This window comes from Balaenoptera physalus, assembly GCF_965194825.1.
Source record: "Balaenoptera physalus genome assembly, chromosome: 21".
Classification (NCBI taxonomy): Eukaryota; Metazoa; Chordata; class Mammalia; order Artiodactyla; family Balaenopteridae; genus Balaenoptera; species Balaenoptera physalus.
This window is the reverse complement of record NC_138902.1, coordinates 18309827-18332912: the sequence shown is the minus strand read 5'-3', so window position 1 is coordinate 18332912 and position 23086 is coordinate 18309827. Positions and strand designations below refer to the sequence as shown.

Below are 23086 nucleotides of genomic sequence, written 5' to 3'. Positions count from 1 at the left end.
CCTCCATCAATGGACATTTAGGTTGCTTCCATATCTTGGCTATCATAAATACTGCTGCTATGAACATTGGGGTGCACATATCTTTTCGAATCATGGTTTTCTCCAGATATATGCCCAGTAGTGGGATTGCTGGGTCATATGGTAATTCTATTTTTAGTTTTTTAAGGAACCTCCATACTGTTCTCCATAGTGGCTGTATCAGTTTACATTCCCACCAACAGTGCAAGAGGGTTCCCTTTTCTCCACACCCTCTTAAGCATTTATTGTTTGTAGGCTTTTTGATGATGGCCATTCTGCCCTGTGTGAGGTGAGTCAGTGTCTCTAAAGTCACTACCTTTCTGCTCCTCATGTTGAGAGAGGTTTTGGAGAAGGTACAGATCCTGTCTCAGTCAACTGAGAGGAAGTTCCCAAGGGGACTCTAGATCTCTCAGATACCTTTTACAGATATGAAACTCTAGAATGCACCTGAAGTTTAGCATAATGTGTAAGGTGGAACTCTGTGGAGACAGAGGATGTCGTGCACCCTGTTATTCCCTCTATACTCCAATCATTTCTACTTCTACTTGATTATGGTTGAAAAATGCTACCTCACTTGAGACAGTAAAAATGACAAGTGGAAAATTGTTCCATTAGCAGAACAAGGGGAAATTAATCCCTTCTAGCATTTTCCCCCTTTTGGCTGAAACTTTGAATTGAATGTGCAATAATGAGTAGAAAAAATTGATTAAATACAATCATATAAAACCAGAATTGCTCCCAATTGATTCCCTTCTCCTTATTATTTTTTATTCCATTTTATGTTCCTGGGGAGCATTCACTGAGGGCAGGAGACATCCTCTTAAAGTATAACAATAGGGGTTATGTTTTAAATTTGGATGAAAAAGAAAAGATGATTTGGGTGGGTTAAAATGTAACCACATTTTTTTTGAATTTCATTTTCACTATGTACTTCAAAGGTGGGTAGACAAATATGCAACTGCTGTCATCAAGTAAGACCTGGGAGTTAGGGCTGAAGTATACAATGCTTCTTTCCAGTGAAGGGAAGACTTCCCCAGAAGAATTCTAGTTATCATTTTATTAATGATAATGTATAGGAGATCAAAAGTGCATTAGAGGTAATCTAGTCCAAATCCCTTATTCAGTAGGTAAGTTAACTGATACTTAGAGAAATTGACTTGCCCAGTCTCTTCTCAGGATGAGGTGTGCAGGAAACCAGGATTGGGTGGAAGTGGAGATAAAGGGTAAGTATCAGACTGGAAGAGAAACACGTCCAGTTGGTTCTTTAAGCAGAGGAAGTCTAAGAGGATATTCAGGACCTAAATGTGGAGCTAGAGAAGATGGGATCAGAGACATCAAGACTGAAACAGCAATCCGTGTGAGTGCCGAAAGCAGTGGTATCCTCGTGTGTTCCCGTAGCAGGATCCATCTGCAACACCCAGAACTGAATGGACAAGACTTCATTCAAGGGACCGCACAGAACGTCTGAGCAGAACCAAGATAAAGTCCTAAGTTCCCTTGTTTCCCATTACCCTGTGGGCCTAATACTGTAAAGAGTGTGCTGTGGGTAAATCACATGGACTGTGGAGGCTCAAGTCAGACATGGGGTCAACTTTCAGTTCGTTCACTCTGACCTTGGCAAATTACTCGTCTTGGTTTTCTTAAGGTTAAGTTAAAATAATACCTCGTAGGGTCGTGTAGATAAAACATGAACAGCATTTAACACAGTGTCTAGCACAAAGTGAGTTAATAGTAACTAATAACTATTATAATCACCGTTGACTAAGAAGATATGACCTGTGCTTTCAGTTTTTTATTGGGAGCTGTGTTTCACTCTGACACTGATCTCCTTGATAACAGGGACCAACGTTTATGAGAGCAGTGGCTGGGGAGAGGATGCTTTCTGTGACTGTACAAAGGGATTTCTCTGGGTGAAACTGGTTCCTGCAAGAATTGGCCTTTGGCTTTATCATCAGCACATTCTAACCAACTGAACACATGGCCCAGGTAAGAATCTGATTGTCAGCTGAAGTCACAGCTCAGAGTTTGGAAACTTAGTCCCAAGTAGACAGTACTAGTTTGGTAGGAAAAACCAGGATTCGTAAACTATGATCAGGGATTAGGCAAAGCTAATGATGGGAAATTCTTACGACTTTTGTTTTGGATATAGCCTTTCGTTTTGCCGCTCCTGATATAGCAGTAAAAAATAATCTCATGGACAAAAGGCAAATTATTTATGTGAAAGAGAATTGATAATCTGTTTAGAAATAGGTTGGAGAGGAGAAAATTGATATCAAAATACTATTATGTAACAATTCATATGAAGAAATCATTCATAAAGTAATAAAAGTTCCTAGTGAGGGGTCTGGAAAGAGAATTTACCTACGTTTTTGTTTTTCTTTTTCATATTTATTAAAGTATAATTGAGAAATAAAATTGTAATATATTTAAAGTGTACAGCATGATGATTTGATATATGTGTACATTGTGAAAGGATTCACTACATTGGATCCAATGTTGAACATCCAATACTTCACATATTTACCTGTGTGTGTTTTTTGTTTGTTAGTTTTGTTTTGTTTTTGAAGCTAGCACAAGTTTCTACTCTCTCAGCAAATTTAAATTATACAATAAGTAATATGAACTATAGTCACCTTGTTATACATTACATCTCAGATCTTATTCATCCTATAACTGAAAGTTTGCACTCTTTTACCAACTTCTCTCTATGTCCCCCACCCCTCCGTCCCTGGCAACCACCATACTACTCTGTATTACTATGAGTTTGACTTTCTAAAAAATAGATTCCACATATAAGTGATACTATGCAGTATTTGTCTTTCCTGTCTGGCTTTTTTCACTTAGCATAATGGCCTCCAGGTTCATCCATGTTATCTCAAGTGGTAGGATTTCCTTCTTTTTTAGAGACTAATATCCCATTGTATACCACATTGTCTTCATTCATCCTTTGATGGACACTTAGATTTTTTTCATGTCTTGGCTATTGTTAATAACGGTGCAATGAATATGGTAATACATATAGCTCTTTGAGATAATGACTTAGTTTCCTTTAGATGTATTTGCAGAAGTGGGATTGCAGGATCATATTGTGTCCTAACATATGCTCTCTCCTGGAGAATGTTCCACGTGTGCTTGAGAAGAATGTGTATGTTGCTGCTGTTGGATGGAATGTTCTAAATATGTCTGTTAGTTCTGTCTGGTCTAATGTATAGTTTAAGTCCAATGTTTCCTTATTGATTTTCTGCCTGAATGATCTATCCATTGTTGAAAGTATGGTATTGAAGTCCCCTACAATTATTCTATTCCTGTCTCTTTCTCCCTTCAGATCTGTTAACATTTTCTTCATACAGTTAGGTACTCTGAGGCTGGGTACATAAATATTTATAATTGTTAAATCTCTTGAAACTGTTAATATTTATAATTATTAAATATTTATAATTATTATAATTGAATTGACCCCTTTATTATTACATAATGACCTTCTTTGTCTCTTGTTACAGTTTTTGGCTTAGATTCTATTTTGTCTTATATCAGTATAACTCCCCCTGCTTTCTTTCTGTTTCCTTTAGCTCAGAATATCTTTTCCTGTTCTTTCATTTTCAGTCTATGTGTGTCCTTACTTCTGAAGTGAATCTCTTATATGCAGCATATAATTAGGTCTTCCTTTTTTATCCATTCAGCCATTCTATATATGAGATTGGAGAAATGAGTCCATTTACATTTAAAGTAATTATTAGTGATTGATAGTGATTATTCCTGTTGTCATTTTGTTAATTGTTTTCTGGCTGTTTTGTAGTTCCTTTGTTCCTTTCTTCCTCTCTTGCTCTCTTCATTTGTCGTTTGATGATTTTCTCTGATGGTATGCTTGATTCATTTCTCTTTATCTTTTATGTATCTACTATAGATTTTTGCTTTTTAGTTACCATGAGGCTTACATAAATCATCTTATAGTAATAACAGTCTATTTTAAGCTGATAACAGCTTAACTTTGAACAATACAAAAGCTCTACATTTTTACGCCCCCCATTTTATGTTTTTGATGTCACAATTTACATCTTTTATATTGTTTTTCTTTTAACAAATTCCTGTAGTTATAGTTATTTTCAATACTTTGTCTTTTAGCCTTTATACTGGAGTTATAGGTGATTTACAAACCACCATGATATTATTAGAGAATTCTAAGTTTAACTATATATTTACCTTTGCCAGTGAGTTTTATACTTTCCTATGTTTTCATGTCACTAATTAGCAGCCTTTCATTGCAGGTTAAAGAACTCCTTCTAACGTTTCTTATAGTGCCAGGCTAGTGGTGATGACTCTTTCTGCTTTTGTTTATCTGGGGAACTCTTTAGTTCTCCTTCAGTTCTGAAGGACTCGTAGATTTGCTGGTAGATTATTTTTGTTTGTCATTTTTTTTTTTTTCTTTCAGCCCCTTGAATATAACATCCCACTCACTCCTGGACTGCAAAGTTTCTACTGAAAATTCCGTAGCTAGTCTTATGGGGGTTCCCTTATACTTAACAAGTTATTTTTCTCTAGCTGCTTTTAATATTCTCTCATTGTCTTTAACTTTTGACAATTTCACTGTAATGTATCTCAGTGTGGGCCCTTATAGAGTCATCTTCTTTGATCTTCTTTGGCTTCCTGGATCTGGATGTCTCTTTCTTTTCCCAGGTTAGAGCAATTTTCTGCCCTTATTTCTTTGACTAGCCTTTCTGCCGCTTTCTCTCTCTCTTTTCCTTCTGGGATCCCTATACCACATATATTAGTCCTTCTGGTGGTGTCCCATAAGTCCCTTAAACTATCTTCCTTCTTTTTCATTCTTTTTTCTTCTTGTTCCTCTGATTGGATAAATTTCACTTTTCTGTCTTCAAGTATGCTGATCCTTTCTTCTACTTAAAATAGTCAACTGTTGAAGCCCTCTACGGAATTCTCTTTTAGCTCAATTATTGTATTCTTCAACTTTAATCTTTCTGTTGGTTATTTTAAAAATATTTTCTGTCTCTTTGTTGAAATGTTCCCTTTGTTCATGCCTTGCTTGCCTAACTTCAGTGAGCATTTTTGTGACCGTTATTTTGAACTCTGTTGGGTAAATCACTTATCTCCATTTCATTAAGATTGGTTTTAGAGATTTATCTTGTTCTATTATTTGGGACATATTCCTCTCTTCCTTCGTTTTCCTTGATTTTCTATGTTGGTTTCTGCACATTTGATAAAACAGTCATCTATCCCAGTATTGAGGGACTGGTCTCATGTGGAGATGTACCTCCTCAGTCAGTCTGATCCAAGCACCTTTGTGATCGTCCAAGCTGCTGTCTTTCTGCTTAGTGGCTCTCAGCAGTTAAGGGTGTGCCAAGACCCATCAGTGTCCCAAAAGCAGGGAAATGCTCATGTGGCTGTTTAGACTCCTCGAGGGCTATTAATTGCCTGCCTCATCACCTCCCTAATTGGAGGCCCAGGTTTCAGGCTGCACCTGGGAAAGTCAGAATGTTAGATTTTCAGTCTAGCCCCTATTAGGAACAAACTAGGAGCTGGTTTTTTTTTTTTTTTTTTTTTTTCGCTCACTCACTCCGTGCTGAGCCAGACTGAACAGTCATTAAAAGTGCTTGTGCACCCAAATAGAACTGTTTCTTTGTTTTGTGTGGTCCTGGGGGGACTCATGATTGCCAAGCCCTGTCAGTTCCCAGAGCTAGGTGATTTGGGAAGCTGTCCCTTGGGTGGCAGCGGTAACGGTTGGGGTGCTAGACGTGTTGACAAGTTCCTTCCAGGAAAAACTAGAGGCTTAGTTTTACTGTTGGAGCCAAGGAGAAACAGCAGGGGATGCGACTACCAGCTTCATCAGGCTCCCAGAAGGACCCTAGTCAGTTTCCACAGGTAGGCTTATTAGAGGAAACCCCAGGCTGCAGCTGGGGAAACATGCAGTCAAATCCCTTCCAGGAAGAAACCGGGAGACGGGTGTTTTTGCTTGATCTGTCTGTGTTGAACCTGGGGAAGATAGCTGCAGGAAGTACTTACACACCTATTTGAAAGTTGCTTTTCGTTTATTTGTTTTGTTTGCTTAATATGGCCTTTGGGACTCATAAATGCCAAGCCCTGCGGGCTATTGAAAATAGTTGATTTGAGGGACTATTACTTGGGTAGCAGCTGTATAAGTCGGGGCACTAGCTGTTTGGACAAGCCTCTTTCTGGGAGATGCTGGTCACTTAATTTGTTGTTGGACTAAGCTGGGGGGAGAATGTGGGGAAAATGCTAACAGACTTTTTTGGGCTTTAGGGAGGATTGCAGTCAGAACCTAGATTAGAGGCTCATTATTAGACGCTGAACCCTCAGGTAGCAGTTGGGAAAGTATGTAGTCAAACCCCTTCCCAGGTTGCTTGCTCTCTCTGTTCTGAACAGGTGTATAGCTGTGGGGAGTTCTTCCGTGCCCGTTTTAAAAACTGCTTTTTTGTTTGCTATAGTCCTGTGGGACTCACGAATGCAAGCCCTGCTGGCTTTCAGAGCTAGGTGACTTGGGAGCCCATCCCTCAGTGTCACTCTTAAATTTGGGGTGCTAGATGTGTGGTCCAAACTCTTTGCTCCTCAGGGAGAAGCTGAGAGTTGGGGGTTCCTTTCTGACTGCATGGTGCTGTGCTAGGGGTGTGGTTTATGGCAACACTGTCTCAGCCTTCTACCATTTTAATGTGGGTATTTTCACATTGGGTAGGGGTCACTCAACCAGCTTCTGGATTTCCCATAGGGGGAATTGCTCCATGTGTAGCTGTATATTTAGTGCACCTACAGGAGAAGGGAAATTCAAGAGTCTTCTATGTTGCCATTTTGGTGAAATTCTCTCCTACTTATTTTTTTCAAATGCTGGGGTTATGTTGAATAAATAATAGAATATGTTTTAAAGGCCACTGATGTATGGAAAATACCTTTTGGGAAAGTATTGCATATTCAAAATGCTTTTTGAATTCAAACCTGTAATTAGAGTCTGAGTTCAGAGTTCATGTTTAATATTTTCTCTGTCTCAATCTCTTTCTCTCTCATTTTTCTTTATGATTTTTATGCTTAGTAGAGTGCCTGTTATATAATATGTGCTCAATAAATATTTATTGAATAAATGGATGCAGATACTATAAAAAACCTTTATGACATTAATCATATTTATTATTAGACAACATTTATTAGACAACTGCTCTATGTCAGGTAGTGTTTTGAGTACTTTACATGTATTAACTCATTTAATGCTCTCAATAACCCTAGAAGATAGGTACTATTATTATCCCCATTTTTCAGATGAAATACTGGGAAATTAAATAAGTTGTCCAAAGTCACACAGTTGGATTCAGACTTCAACTTCCTGGCTCTGGAGCTTGCTGTCTTTGACACTAAGCTGCCTTGACACACAAGGGAGACACCAGGGATGTCAATGTGTAGAGAAAATTCCACATGGGGACATAGTAAGAAGACGGCTGTCTGCAAGCCAAGGAGAGGGGCCTTAGAAGAAACCAGTCTGCCAATACCTTGATCTTGGACCTTTAGTCCCCAGAACCATGAGAAAATGATTTCTGTTGTCTAAGTCACCCAGTCTGTGTACTTAGTTATGGCAGCTCTGGCAGAATAACACAGCCGTTAAGGAACATAGCTACAATTTAAGTATGGCTTAGTGCTGCCGTGTTCAGAAATGTGGATCCAATACTGTCGGATTTAATAATTTTTCAAAGGAAGCCATAAATCCAGATTTTTTAATTTGAAATATTTTGATTAAAAATATATTCACTTTTAATTAATGAAATATTAAACCCTGTTAGGTCAAACAAAATACCTATATGTTAAATTTGGTCCATGAGCCCTTCGTTCAGAACCTCTGACATAACCTATGTCGGCATTTAGCACAGTGTCTGGCCCATAATAAGATGTCCATAAGTTATCACTAGAGAGTGAAAAATACTATGATGGAATAGGCATCACAGGAGTGCCAGATAATCCAGCTTTGGGGGTGAGGAAGTTAGGGACAATTGGTGGTCCAGGAATGCCTTTTTAAGAGATAATGCTTGAGCTGATACCTAAGGGATGATTTGTAATTACCTAAATAAGGGAAAATGTAGAAAGAGAAAGTTTTCTAAGTAAAGGGAACAGTTGTCGTTAACCCTGAGGAAAGAGAAAGTATGGCTATTTGGTGAACCACAAGTGGTACAATATGTTTAAGACATAGAGTTAAGGGTGAAGACTGGTGATGCTTGAGGCAGGGAGAGAGAGCAGAGTCTGAATTGTTAAGGGACTTTATTCAGAGAGCAAGAGAAGGAATAGACGAGTTTGAAGTAAAGCGGGTGAATTAGATTTATTCTTTTAGGGAGGTTGCCCTGGCTGTACCGTGAAGACTGATTTGGAGGTGGTCAGTGTGAAGGAAGGAGAAACAATTAGCAGACAGTGCAAGAGATGATGATGGTTTGAACTGACTGGCAATAGAAATAGGATAAATTTGAGAAATATCAAAGAGGGAGAATTGACAAGACCTGTGATTGCTTGGGTGTGGGGTAAGGGAAAGATGACTCAAAGGTGACTCCTAGTTTTCTGCTTTGGATAACTGAGGGGATTAATAGGTCATTCATTGAGTTACCAAGCACAGAGAGTTTGGAAGCCAAAGAGGAGATGAATAGAGTTTTATGTATGTTGATTCTGACGTGCCCATCAGTTATCCAAGTGGGATGGAGAAGCATGTACATAGAAATGAGAGATCTGAGCTTGAATATACATTTGGCATTTATCAGTATAGAGATAATAATTGATGTCCTGGAGAATATGTGAAGTTGAAAGACAAGAGGACTGAATAAGAAAGCAAAGGTGGAGAAAGAGGCACTTAATATATTAGACTGAGCTCCTAACCTTACCCTATCTAAAACTTTGCTCTTTCTGTCAACATCTATAGCTAAGATTTTAAATTCTATATTAAAGCAGAGATAGCCATGTTCTAAAATAGAGGTTTCTGAAAGGCAAGGAGCTCATTACCTCAGTTACAAATAAATTGTTCAGGTGTTGAGTATCCATGATAAGTTAATATCATCAATATCATTTAGAGATGCTGGTAATATGAACTCCAATCTACTGAAATAATGCTTAGGATCTCCTTGGAAAAAATGAAATAATCTTGCTGAAGATAACAAGAAAATTATAATTACAACTATATATACAATATTGGGACATAAATAATAATAAAAGCATGCAAATAAATAATCACTACTCTTCAGATCTCAAACCCTAGAACTAGGTTAGTAACTCCTTTCTCCCAGGTATTATAAAATGTAATTTCCTGAGCTTTGTAATTACCTAAAGTCTGAGCTTAAATCAGCTATGCTACTGAAGACTCTTATGTAATCTATCACACACCAAGTACACATCTCAATTTATTTGTCCTCCTTTGAGCAAGAATAACTGAGCATCAGGGAAAGTCAATCAAGAAACCAAAAAAAGCACTGAAGATATAATGATACATGCATGACGAATCCAAACAAGGAAAACTAACTTCTAATAGAACTCTGTATCTATCATCCTATCTGGAGATAGGCATGTTTCACTTTATTTCTTGCTAAGGTGTTATGTTAATTAAGGTGTTAATTTCCTGCCACAGTAAGATTGGCTCTAATGCCAGGTGGTTCCAAGGATTTTCAAATTCAAGAATATAAGAATGCATCATGTACTAAATCATCATAGGTGGGGCTCTCCTTTCCACTAGAGGCAGCTTTAGAACCACAAGGATTAGTATTAGAAGGATGGCAAATGTTTGAAAAAGGAGGTGTTTCAGAAATCCTGACACCATGGACATTTCCAAGATCAATTTTACTCTTTACTGGTAATTGCAATGGCAATTAGTCAATTCTTCTCAGACATTTTCTAGAGTTCTGACTTACATGGCTTTTGCTCAGTTGGGCCATAAAGTTCATTGCAGGACTTGGACACAACCCAAGCGATTTTAAGTATTCTCATCCTGCCTTCATGTTCATCATCACGAAACCATGTAGAGTCTGGAAGTCTCCTTTAGTTCCACATTTCTTTATGTTATCTTCTTCCAGAAAGCACTTGGGCTTCTTCTTTTTTTTTTTTTTAATGTTTATGATTTTAATCTCAACGGCAACAATAATAGTAACAATAACAAGCATTATCAGAACAAGTGAGTTTAGCAAAGTTGCAGGATACAGGGTCCATATATAAAAATCTATTATATTTCTATATACTAACAACAAACAATTGGAACTTTCAAACAGCTTTGTGGAGGTACAGTTGACATAAAATAAACTGTATATATTTAAAGTGTACAATTTGATAAGTTTTACTTGTACATACCCTCATAAAACCATAACCACAATCAAGAAAATGAACTTATGCATCAACCTCAAAAGTTTTCTTTGACCCTTTGTAATCCCTCTCTCTCACGTCTCCATGCCCTTTCTCCACCCTCATCTGTTTTCTGTCACTATAAATTGGTTTGCATTTTCTAGATTTTCATACATATGAAATCATAGACTATGTACTCTTTTTGGTCTGGCTTCTTTCACTCAGCATTATTCTGATGTTCTTTCACGTTGCTTGGGGTGATTTAGCACTTGGGTTTCTATAACCATCACTGTCTACCTTTTATTTTTCTCTCTCTCCCACAAAGGAAGAAGAGGAAATACATTACCACATCTCACTCAAGCCCTCTAGGTAACAAAAACCGTCTCTTCCCATTTCAAGGAGCTTGTGTAAGCAAAAATGAAAGAAAATCTCTATCTTTTTTGGTAGCACACAGGAGAGGAAGCTTTTGTACTAGAGGAGATGAAATAAAAGAGGTCACCGTTCAGTGGACCGACCTCTGGGTTAAGCAACTCTGTTCTCAGCACTTTATGAATGCTAAGGTTACCTCATCCCCATGGCTACCAGAATATGAATTGTATGGCTTTGAAAATGCCTAATGGTGCTACTTCTCCATTTTAAGTTTAAAAATATATCACTCTTACAGTTTGGCTTTGGTCTGCAGTGTTGGGTACTGGAAGGGTAGAAACCGAGCTGTTCTCACAGCTTGTAGTGATAAGTGAACTGCTCAAGGCAGACTATCATTGCTATGGATGTGAGGGTGGAAATCTCCAGTCTAACGGGCATTTTACAGCTTTGTTTAGATTGGTTTATTTTCTTCTGCCTGAGCATTCGTGTCTTGAGAAGCGGCATATTCAATGCTTGCCTCTCACCTTCAGGATCCTGGAGTATTGTGCTTAAACTAGGATGTGCTGTTGGGGTGAAGAACTCAGAACCAGACGGTCTGAAATGGGAATACCATATGGGACTTCCCTGGTGGCGCAGTGGTTAAGAATAAACCTGCCAGTGCAGCGGACACGGGTTCGATCCCTGGTCCGGGAAGATCCCACATGCCGCGGAGCAACTAAGCCCGTGCGCCACAACTACTGAGCCTGTGCTCTAGAGCCCGCGAGCCACAATTACTGAGCCCACATGCCCCAACTACTGAGCCCACGAGCCACAACTACTGAGCCTGCGCGCCACAACTACTGAAGCCCGCGCACCTAGAGCCCGTGCTCCACAACAAGAGAAGCCACCGCAATGAGAAGCACATGCACTGCAACGAAGAGTAGCCCCAGCTTGCCACAACTAGAGAAAGCCCGCACACAGCAATGAAGACCCAACACAGGCAAAAAAAAAAAAAAAAAAAGAGAAATGGGAATACCATAAATAGTTTATATGGTTACCACTGCGAAGTGATCAGCTCCAAAGCAGCTAAAGTTTTACCCAAGGCTTCAAATACGTCTCAGAATTATCACAGAAAGACATCTTAGCTACGCTGTCAGGATGGATTCAAAGAGCCCTGCTAAAGGATTGTTTGTATACATTGGCCAGATGAAGTTTGTATGACAAGTTATCCTGTTTGTATGAACAGAGAAGCAAGAAGCTTTGCCAAGGCCAGTGGGAGACTCAAGATGAGTTTCTTATGCATATACTGTATGTGGCAGACACAGAGCCGCTTTATCTGTTTGTGCTTCTTTTCTCTCAAATCAAAGAAATTGATGATGGAGCTAATTGACCCCTAAAATCCATTTTCATTCTGTCTATGATTCCAAGAGCTCAGAATTCTCAGTTTCTTTGACCCATGACTGCATGCTTTCTATCTTGGGATATCTTGGAGGTATATCTGAGGATGCAGAGCAGTACCATCTGAGGACTGTTTAACATTTGCTTATTCATTTATTTTCATTCATTGCAGATATTTATCCACCACCTATTATGGGATGGACAATGTCAAGGCACTGGGGTTACAACAGATGATAAAAAGGTAGTTTCTGCCAACAAGAAGGTTTTCAGTGGGAAGAATGGTCAAATAAGCTTCAATTCCAACAAAGCAGAGGAATGATGTTTATATAATACTATAGCAGTGGTTCTCAATGGAAATGATTTTGCCCCCAAGGGATATTTGACAATGTCTGGAGATATTTTTGCTTGTTACACCTTGTGGGGAGGGCTCTACCGGTATCTAGTGGGTAGAGGCCAAAGATGTTGCTAAATATTCTACAATGTACAGGACGGCCCCCACGGCAAAGACTTATCCAGCACAAAATGTCAATAGTCTGAGGTTGAGGAACAACAAAAACATGAAGTCAGCCTAATTAAAACCACAGGTCCCTGGAGGCTCATCTAGCTTTCACATTAATTCTGCAGGAGTGTAGAGGGAAAGTGGCAAAAGGCCTCCCAATGATTTGATGGTTAATTTGAGTCATGAGGGATGAGTAGAAGTGAACCAGCTGGATTGGTGGAGAATGCGAGGGAGGAAAAGCTTTCCAGGGAGAGGAACCACACAGACTTAGAGGGTGACAGATCCTGGCATCGTGACTGATCGGCAGGTATTTCTATACAGCCCAGAGCACCTGTAGGATCTATGTGGGCGGAAGTGGTGCAGTGAAAGGTCTTGGGTAAATTGCCAAAAATCTTGTGTCTTTTCTTGGAGGTGATGGGATCCAGTGAATGATTTTAAGTAAGACGGTGAATAGGTCAAATCTCTGTTTTCTAATAATCAGTCTTTGGGGGAAGGCAGTTCTAAAGGGGTGAGAAGAAAGGGTGGTGAGGAGACTTTTGTATTTAGCCCAGGTGTGAAGTGCTGAGGGTCCAAATGGGCAGTGACCACGCAAATGGAGATATAGTCACAGATCCAAATCTTGAGAAGATAGTGTTGTCAGGAGAGGTAACCAGTTAATTGTAGATGTTTCAGAACAGAGAATATTAGACGGTGACTCTCAGGTTCCAGCTCTACCAGGTAAATAGTGGTGGCTTTTTACCAAGATAGGGGATACAAAAGGAGGGGTGGGTATGGATGAGAGAGAGAGGTGGAGGAGATGGAATTCCTACCTTGTTGATAGAAAAAAGTGAAGCCAGCTTAATTAAAACCATTGCTCCCTGGGGGCTCGTTGAGCTTTCAAACTTGGCTTTGAGTGGAACACATGGAATGATTTCCTGAAAAATAACCTGACTTGTTAGCTTGGTCTAAAGATGGAAATAGAAGGAGGCATCAGTTCTGACAGGTTTACAAGCAGCATAAACTCATAAGGACATCCCTGAGAATTTTATGTTTGGCCTTTATTGGAAGCAATTATTCTGGACAACTGAAGCATATTTATAAGGGCACCAGCTAGAAATGACTCAGGCTGTGTTATCTTGATGGCTGCTCTCTCTTTCTCCTCCTGCAGACCGTGACGGCCATCACAGGTGGAGAAAGCCCTTTAATCACATGGCTCTGTCGTCCCTTGATTGGTTACTACAGTTGGGATGAAGGCTTGGTCTCCAGTGCAAAAGAGGCCTCTGGGATGATCAGTTTGGTTTACTCTTCTCTCAGTGCTCTGGTAATTTCCTGGCCCCTTAAAATTACAAGAGACTTTTGTCTTTCTGAGATTGCTTCTGATTTTTCTTACCACAAGCATTGTCTTTTGGTATAAAGCGATCCAGCAGGAAATTGGTTTGTTCATAATTTCTAGGATGTGAATTTATAAGCTTAAGTGTGTACTTTGGTGTTTCTGCATAACTTGGTTGCCATGTGAGTTCGTCCTTTTTGGGGTTCCAGGAATTGGGTAGTATTTTATAGTTGGTGCAAGAAGATTTATTTCACCCCACTTTTTAAAACAGCATCCTATATAACAGCACTAAGATATGTGCCTTTACTCTTGCCTGAAAAATTCTAATAAAAGCAAGTGGCATTATTAAGCACTTATATTTCAATATAATTATGTCACTTTAAGCCAACTCAAGGGGGTTTTCAAAACCCCTTTGAAATAGTCATTGTTCCTTTTACAGATGAGGAAACTAAGATTTGGAAACATTAATAGCACTAGCAAGTAGCAGGGTATAACCCTTCCCCTTGGCTCCACCTGGCTCAATAATCTTTCTATTGTCGCTTGACCTCTTAACATCCTCTGTCCTGGAACAACGCAGGTGGTGGAGCTGTGATTTTTTTTAAATTAATTAATTAATTAATTAATTAATTTGGCTGTGTTGGGTCTTCGTTTCTGTGCCAGGGCTTTCTCCAGTTGCGGCAAGCGGGGGCCACTCTTCATCGCGGTGCGCGGGCCTCTCACTATCGCGGCCTCTCTTGTTGCGGAGCACAGGCTCCAGACACGCAGGCTCAGTAGTTGTGGCTCACGGGCCCAGTTGCTCTGCGGCATGTGGGATCTTCCCAGACTAGGGCTCGAACCCGTGTCCCCTGCATCGGCAGGCGGATTCTCAACCACTGCACCACCAGGGAAGCCCCTGGAGCTGTGATTTTTATGCAAAGCCTCATTGCACAGAAGGCAACGTTCTCCCATCCTAAGTGACATTCTATACTTGTCTCAATTTGAAAGTTCCTCTGCTTTGAATTTTAGTTATGTCTGTACGTGTCACCCCCAACTAGACTGAGAGTTCAAATACACAGAATCGTTGTTAGCGTGTTTCTTCTGTTGCGGTTTTGTTCATGCTTGTGCAGTCTTATTTTCCTGTGTGAATGGTAATATGCGACTGCTTGCTACTTCTTATTCTTGAAAAATCATCTGTGGGAGGAGAGAGGCTTTGTTTTGTTCCTGCTAGGTGCTGAGGAGCCTCCAGATTGAACTTCCATGGACCAAGTTTAGGGCTGGGGCAGCTCTGCATCTCCATCCCATGTGTATGACACCCAGCATCATCGTATGCTTCCCAAGGGCCACTGGGCAGCCATTGGGATGTCTTCCTTTTCTTTTGCTTTTTACTTTCCTCTCCCCTTCAGGCCCGCCCCCAAGGCAGTCCTCTCTGGATTTACATTGGCTGGGGGAAGAGAGGAACTGTTTAGGTCTACTTCACCCTTAACTGGTTAGGGTGTCATCTGGGGCCCCAGCTGTGTATGAGGAACATCTCCCCAAAGCCCCCCAAGCTCTACATCTCTAGCCCCCCATGACCAACACTACTCACTTAAGCACAAAGTTTGTGGCATAAGTAACTTCCCTCCAGGAAAAGGCAGCTCTGGCATCCTGATATTCACCTTATCTCTCTGCTTACCCTCTCTCTTCCAAAACCTGTTTTTCAGATCTTTGGTATTTTTGTTTATTTATTTATTGGAATAGTTTTTATTCAGCACTTTATCTTGGGTGTGTGAAAATAAGTTAGAGAAATTGGAGTATTATTAACAATGATAAGAGTTATGTTGATAAAGCCAGAATCAAGAACAGGAGAGCTTTGCATTTTAAATTATACTAGGAACTTATAAAGAATGAATTTGAATATATATGTAGGTCATTGGGAAGAAGGACAATGGGCTTAAGTTACTGGAAATCAACTGAGACCAGGAGTTGGTTCAAACCCTGGGATGTCATCAAGTGAACCAACTCAGTAGGACCCATCAAAGGCCATATTAATAAAATAAAGGGGTCAAGGCTTGGACAGAAAGCATAAGAGATAGACAGTCTTCTTGGGGAACATTAAAGGCAAGGAAAAGATTAGAACCCAAACAACCCAATGTCTACAATAATAATATAACTTTTATTTGCATTACATTGTACTTTCAAATACTATACTCTGTGTTACATTTAATTTTAACAACAGCCTTATGAAGAAGGTTATTATTATCAACATTTTACAGGAAACATCACGGAATGTCAGCCACTTGCCCAAGAGCACAGCGTAAGTGGTGGAGCTTTGATAAGAGAGCCCTGGATTTTTGACAGGAAGTTCAATATCCTCCCCACTACATCTGTATTCCATCCAAACCCTGGAGGAAAGTGATTTCTTGCGTTCTAAACTGTCGGTTGAATGTGATGTTATTGATGAGTTCATACTGCAGAAGGGACATAGAATACAGTAGAATACATAGAATACACAGAATACATAGAATACAGTTAAGGACAAGGATTCCGCTGTTTGGGGATAGTTGTCACAGTAACTCAAGGGATTCTTATAGGTTATGAGAGTTTAATAGGAAAGTTATCCTAAAGCACAGTTCTGATTTCATAGCTTCTCTACTTTAAAACTTAGATGACCAAACTGTGGCCGAGGCCTTCTTCTCTCTGGCAGATGTCTACCATTCCAGCCTCTTTATTTCCCATCATATATATGGGTCATACAGTCATACCAGACTACTGGACAGTCTTTGCCCTTCCTTCTCTCTGTCATGTTACCGATGTGATTCATTCCTTTAGGATGCCCTTCTCCTCTGTTTCCACCTGTACAATCCTGCCTGTCTGTCAACATCTGACTCGTATGATGCCTTTTCCCATATGGCCCCTATTTCCTCCTGCCCACTAACTGCCTGCCCATTCTGTGTATTCCCACTGCATTCTGATTGCATCTTTATAGCACAGGTTGCAAACTTAGGTGCATGAACCAGCCCAGTATCCTAAATAAAGGAGGTTGCTGAGTATAAAAAAATGGGAGCTATGAAAATTGTGGCAAGCCCCTGAGCTCTTCTCTTAATAGGTAGCCTTTACTCAGTTCTGGGCATACAATGAGCCCAAGCGTGTGTGTGTGTGTGTGTGTGTGTGTGTGTGTGTGAAATTACTCGGTTTTAAAAATATTGGCAAATAAATAATTCAAATATTTTTGAAAAACTGAGTGGGTTAAACAAAAATCTGCCTGAAGGCGGTGTTTGGCTGATAATCCTGCTTTATGACCTTACCCCGTAGACTCTGGGGACGAATAAATGGTACAGGTCAGAATATAATATCTCGATGATTAATTATAAATACACTGAGAATGAGAATGACACGTGGTCATCTTTCCAACTGTAGAGTGCCTTTTCTGGAATAGGTGCTTAGTATGTTTCTGTTGAATTGCAGGAAACTTTTGGAGGGTGAGGACTGGAGAAAATGAGCTGGCTGGGTTGAGTGTGCTATTTTAGACCAGACAGGTTGAGACCACTTTTTGTAAACTGTTTCATTTGGATGTTTTATTAATCACTTCTGCTGGTGAATTTAAATATTTTAATGATGGGTGTATTTTACTTTTTGCATGCCCTGGGGCTTTTTTTTTTTTTAAAGAAGTAGCAGTTTAAAAAAATGAAAATAGAATCCCTGTTCAATCAGCATTCAAACTGCCTGGTGACACTTAGGCACTTCCTCCACTCTGAATCTGGGTCAGCATGGCATTTGGTGACTGGGACACCTGAATTGTCTTCTCTAACAGGTTATAACCATGCTGAAATCAGGCTCCTTAAGTAAATTTATCTTTCAGGTTACAACCCTGAAAATTACCCCGTGAAACAATTCTCTCTTTGGAAAGTGAATCTTCATACTTCTAACAAAGCTTGGAGGAAAGGAAAAAAAACAAACATATACCTGTAACCACCACATTTCAATCTTCTTGCCTTTATAACTACTGAGATATCTTTTCTAAATTATAGGTTGGATATCTCTAGGGAGCCTCTGCTGAGTACAGGCAGACCTCGTTTCCTTGCGCTTTGCTGATACTGCATTTTTTACAAGTTGAAGGTGGGTGATAACCCTTTTCAGAGCAAGTCTCTCAGCGCCATTTTTCCAACAGCATTTGCTTACTTTGCGTCTCCGTGTCACCTTCTGGTCTTTCTTGCAATATTTCAAACCCTCCAGCAGCAACAAGATTATTATTTCCTGAAGGCTCAGAAGATGCTTAGCATTTTTTAACAATAAAATATTTTTAAATTAAGGTATGTACATAGTATTTTTTTTAGACAACTGCTATTGCACACTTCATAGACTACAGTAGGGTGTAAACACAACTTTTATATGTATCGGGTAACCAAAAAAATTCATGTGACTCAATTTATTGCAACATTTGCTTTATTGTGGAACCAAACCCACAGTATCTCTGAGATCCACATGTATGAGTTCAGACCTCCTCAAGGCTATTAAGCATTTATTAAAACAGAGGTTGGGGAAGGTGAGTTTATTTACCAAGCCTGCGAAGACTGTAACAGTGAAAGGATGGGGATTGGATTTTAATTATTTTATTTTTAGTGGCAAGGGTCCTTGTTCTGTGCCAGGATGCTAATGTAGTCACTCTTGAAAAGAGATTGTTCTCTTGTTTGCTGCCTCTCTTTTTCCCATTGGTGAAACCGTGTAACTCAGATTGGGACCTGAAACCAGCCAAAACCCAGATTGGGACTTGAACCCATGGTCTTTTAATTAGAGTCACTCACCTGGTGTCTGGACTTATTGAGGCTCAGGTTCTTTGTGTCTCAGCACAGAAGGAATTCAGAGAGGCAAAGTGATAGGCAAGAAGTAGATTTATTAATATAGGGTCCTTGTGAGAGATACAAGCGGGCAGGCGAGGGGGCTCTGCCCCGAGGATTAAGCGGGCTACATTTTTATAATCAAAGGAAAGTGGGGGACGGGAAAAGACTGCCTTCTTGGAGTAGACGTCGGGCTTACATCACTACCTCCTCCTTCATATCAGGCAGGTGAGTTTCTGACCCTATGAGGTCAAACTAGGACCGTCATAGCGCTTATTCAAATTAGCAGAAGGGTAGTTACATATACTAAGATATGTTGAATCATCTCACATTTCCTTATAATGAGGGTCTCCTACTTTGGAATGTCACCTTTCCCTTAAATTCCTGTCCTTGGTCTTAAGGATAATTATCTTGCTGAACTCGACCAGTGGAATGCAGACCTCATTTTTTTCTTTCACTTAACGATCTGGGTCATATCTCGCGCTTTTATTTATGGCTTTATAGTTAAGCAAGGCTGCTTCATTCCACTACGTTCTGATAGCTTTCTTGAGCGATCATTAACTTACGGTGGTCTCCCAAAGTTCCCTAGATTTCCCTCTCTATCTGTATTCCCCAACTGGGACTTCCACAACTACCTGTATAACTATCCTATACCAACCCTATTAGAAGCATCTCTCTCACATGGAAGTGAGGGCACAGTCTTTGCTTGTTCTTGTGCCAGGAGTTCCTTCCGGTTGGCTCCCACCATGGAGGGTTCCAACTTGGCCTTTTTCTGCCCCTTTTCCTCCTGCAGCTCATCCAGTGACCCCACTTGTGGGATCGTAATCTAGAATTGCGAATCCCTCCACCTCACTGGTCCTGTTTGTCACTTCCCATCACGACTGCAGTCTTGCCTTTTTCAGTGCCAGGGTTTGCTAATTTCTCACGCTCTGTGTTGCTATCTAATTCGGTAAATCATTAACAGGCAGGGTGTGAAGCCCAAGTCATGTCACAGAATTGTGATTTTTTTCATTCCCTCCCACTCAACCATTTATGAATTGTCACTTTTCCGCCAATTCTTAGACATGGAGTTTAAAAAATACATAAATAGCTTTGTGACTCACCTGAGGGATTCTTTGACCTTTTCTTTTCTTTTTTCCCCACTCAGTTGGAAATCAACAATCTGCATTTTAAAACCAAACTCATTGCTTGCCCCTAATAAAGGTAAAACAGGGCTTCCTTGGTGGCGCTGTGGTTAAGAATCCGCCTGCCAATGCAGGGGACACAGGTTCGATCCCTGATCCAGGAAGATTCCACATGCCACGGAGCAACTAAGCCTGTGCGCCACAGCTACTGAGCCTGCGTTCTAGAGCTGGTGAGCCACAACTACTGAGCCCACGTGCCACAACTCCTGGAGCCCGTGCTCCACAACAAGAGAAGCCACCGCAATGAGAAGCCCTCGCACCACAACGAAGAGTAGCCCCCACTCGCCGCAACTAGAGAAAGCCTGCGTGCAGCAACGAAGACCCAATGCAGCCAAAAAAAAATTTTTTTAAAGGTGAAACAGAGTAAGGAAGGATTTTAAAAGACTCCACAGGGAAGAGGTTGGGAGGGATTATGAATAGGGAGGAAAAAAATGTAGACCTGGATATTTTAAAGAATATAAAGATATTCCCTTGCAAGCGGGTCCCTATCCCACCTTCAGCCCCCTGACTGCACAGAAACACACACCCACATTATTCTCTCTTCATAAAAACATTGCCCTGAATTCTGACTTTGAGGAGGATATGCCACGGGGCTGATAAAGCCAAAGCCCTGATAGAGGTCCCAGCAATGTGTTCACATGGTTATATGCTCTGTAAAATTTGCAAAAGTAAGATATTTTAAACCGCAGTTGGCATTTTTCCATTCCAATTTTCCCAATGACCCACTGACTCCAATGACCTTTGGGCATTTTAAGGATCTCCCTAAGGAGTTGAGGACATATTTAGTTTGGGTTTAATGAGCTACATTTATGTGACTATCTGTCCCTTCCATACATAGTTAAGTTACTGCCAGCCCGGGTTCCAGGAACACTCCCACCTTCTGTGCTGCCTACAGGGCAAACTGGCTAATTAGAGGGTTGTCACTTAAAAGAGAATTTAAGTTAGCCGCTACAAAAGAAAATTTTAAATGTCCTGAAATCTTACAAATTCAATATGAAAGAAGCTCTAAAGAGTTTTCCCCACACTTGTCAATCCTAAAATCTGCATGACATCACCAATATTGCGTTGTGATGCTGAAGCCTTTCTAAACAATTAATAATCAAAGGAAATTTTGTGCAACCAAAGCTAAATGAAAGGTTCAGTGTTTTTTCTATTCTCTTTACAGAAAATTATTTTTGTCACATTCTTATTATATGAAGAGGTGATCAAAAAGTAAGCAGTCCAAACCACGGGGAAATATTATAGATGTGTGTCACAAGGTTAATTAATAAAAATATTGTATTTTCTGGATTTTTGTGATGTTTGTGGCATTTACCAGCTTTTAAAAATTTATCATTTGTTATGATTTCTTGTCCCATATATATTTGTGTACCTTAATTTTTTGTTCTTTTTCTTAAAGGGGGCCTTCAAATTTGTAAAAGCTTCAGGCCCCAGAAAACCAGGATCCATTCTTGATCTGGAATAACAACTGAGCTGAGAGACGTTACATGACTTGTCTCAATTACGTAGCCAGTACTTGGTACCCTACTACTTGAAGATAATAAATCTGTGTCCAGAGCTTACCTATTTATCTATGAGGTTATACTGTCTTTTAATGGAGGCTATTTGGGTTGGAGAGGTTCAGAGGGAAGAAAGACTCTTTCCAGATGTTCTGCTTTAGTGACAGTGGTAGAGGAGATTTGAAGTGTGACAGAGTTATGGGGAGATTGTATCCAAAGGACTTAGGTCTTCTCTTTCTCTCTCTGTTTCTCATATCTGAAAACAGATGCAAGAGATCTCTCTTTTCTCCTTGATGAGCTCCTTTTCTGAGTATCAGCTTGAGGAGTCGGGACATTTGCTTGGCTTTACTATATATTAGGGACAGCACTGGAGATCAGTTGCTACCTGTTATGGACTGAATTGTTTCCCTGTCAAATTCATGTATTGAAGTCCTAACTCCCAATGTGACTACATTTGGAGATAAAGCCCTTAAGGAGGTAGTAAAGGTTAAATGAGGTCATAATGGTGGGGCCTTAATCAGATGAGACTATTGACCTTTTTAGAAGAGGCAGAGACATGAAAGAGGTCTCCTTGTTGACCTTTGTCGCTCTCTCTGCATGTGCACAGAAGAAAGGCCATGTGAGGACATGGCAAGAAGGTGGCCACCTACGTGCCAGGATGAAAGGCCCCACCAAAAACTAACTTTGACAGCAACACCTTAACCTTGGACTTCCAGCCTTCAGAACTCTGAGAAAATACATTTCTACTGTTTAAGCCACCCAGTCTATGATATTATGTTAAGGCAACCCAAGCAGCTAATGCATTATCTGTTTCAGATAATCTACTGGAAAATGCAGGAATGGTTTACTACCTCAAAGATGACTGACACATCCTAGAATTGAAATGATTACTTTCTAAGAATTTGCATTGTGTTGGCTGCCTGCCTCCTTTTAAAGGAGTCCTTTGAAATAGTTAATATCCAAATATGGGTTAGGAAAAAAAAAAAAAGGAACCACTTCTATAACCAAATGAAGAGAAAATATAGTCTCCACAAATTTTTCTTTTTATCACAATTGCTTTTCCCATGAAGGCCAAAACTTCTGCATTAATGCTAATCAAATAGGCCACAAAGAGAAAGAGGGGTGAAGTTTATAAATGAAGATTCATCAAGGTAGAATAAAACAAATGTAGGCAGTTATAAATATATATTACACAGACAGTTTGCAAAAAGCATGTGAAGGTGATGCCGAAAGCTCAGCCTCTCTGCATTGGTGCCAAAATCGAATATCAGAGACAGAGTTTTGGGTGAAGTAGAAAAGGATAGCTTTATAGCTTTGCCAGGCAAAGGGGGCATAGGAGGTTCCTGCCTCGAAAAACTATGTGTCCCAATGCTGGAGGATTTGATGAGGAGTTGTATAGCAATAGTTCAAGGGTGGGGTTGCTGACAAGATTAGGGTGTGTGCAGGGTCTCAGGTGGTCAGTCTCCTAAACTTGATGAGCTTCTCTGGTCCCTTCAGTCTGGCCTCAGGTGATTTCTTCTGTGCTCCTCCCTTGATTAACAACTGTTCGAATCTGCCCTTTGGGACTCAGGGAAGGTCATGGAGGCTGGAGTCTTGCCTACAAGAAACGGGGACAAAAAAGTCTTCATGCCCAGAAGCCCCACAGGGTCCTCCTCGGTTTCAAAGGGGCCGACAAAAGAGTTGAGTGTTTTGGACAGAACCCAGGAGAGAGAGTCAGGTTCCCTGAT

General features: G+C 40.2%; 1 pseudogene across 9 annotated transcripts in view; it reads left to right on the top strand.

The window, feature by feature from the left end:
• Positions 1-23086, top strand: part of LOC309651709 (RNA-binding protein 4B pseudogene) — a 270167-nt pseudogene that overhangs the window by 223880 nt on the left and 23201 nt on the right. For 3 of the 9 annotated variants that reach the window (XR_014268723.1, XR_014268731.1, XR_014268732.1), the window contains one exon: positions 17870-18151. The exons of 2 other annotated variants lie outside the window; for them this stretch is intronic. The product of XR_014268723.1 is annotated as an RNA-binding protein 4B pseudogene (transcript). Of the gene's footprint in view, positions 1-1857; positions 2005-10657; positions 10702-11228; positions 11986-17869; positions 18152-23086 lie in introns of those variants that run through there. 4 more of the 9 variants (XR_014268728.1, XR_014268727.1, XR_014268726.1 and 1 more) reach the window with 4 other exon arrangements.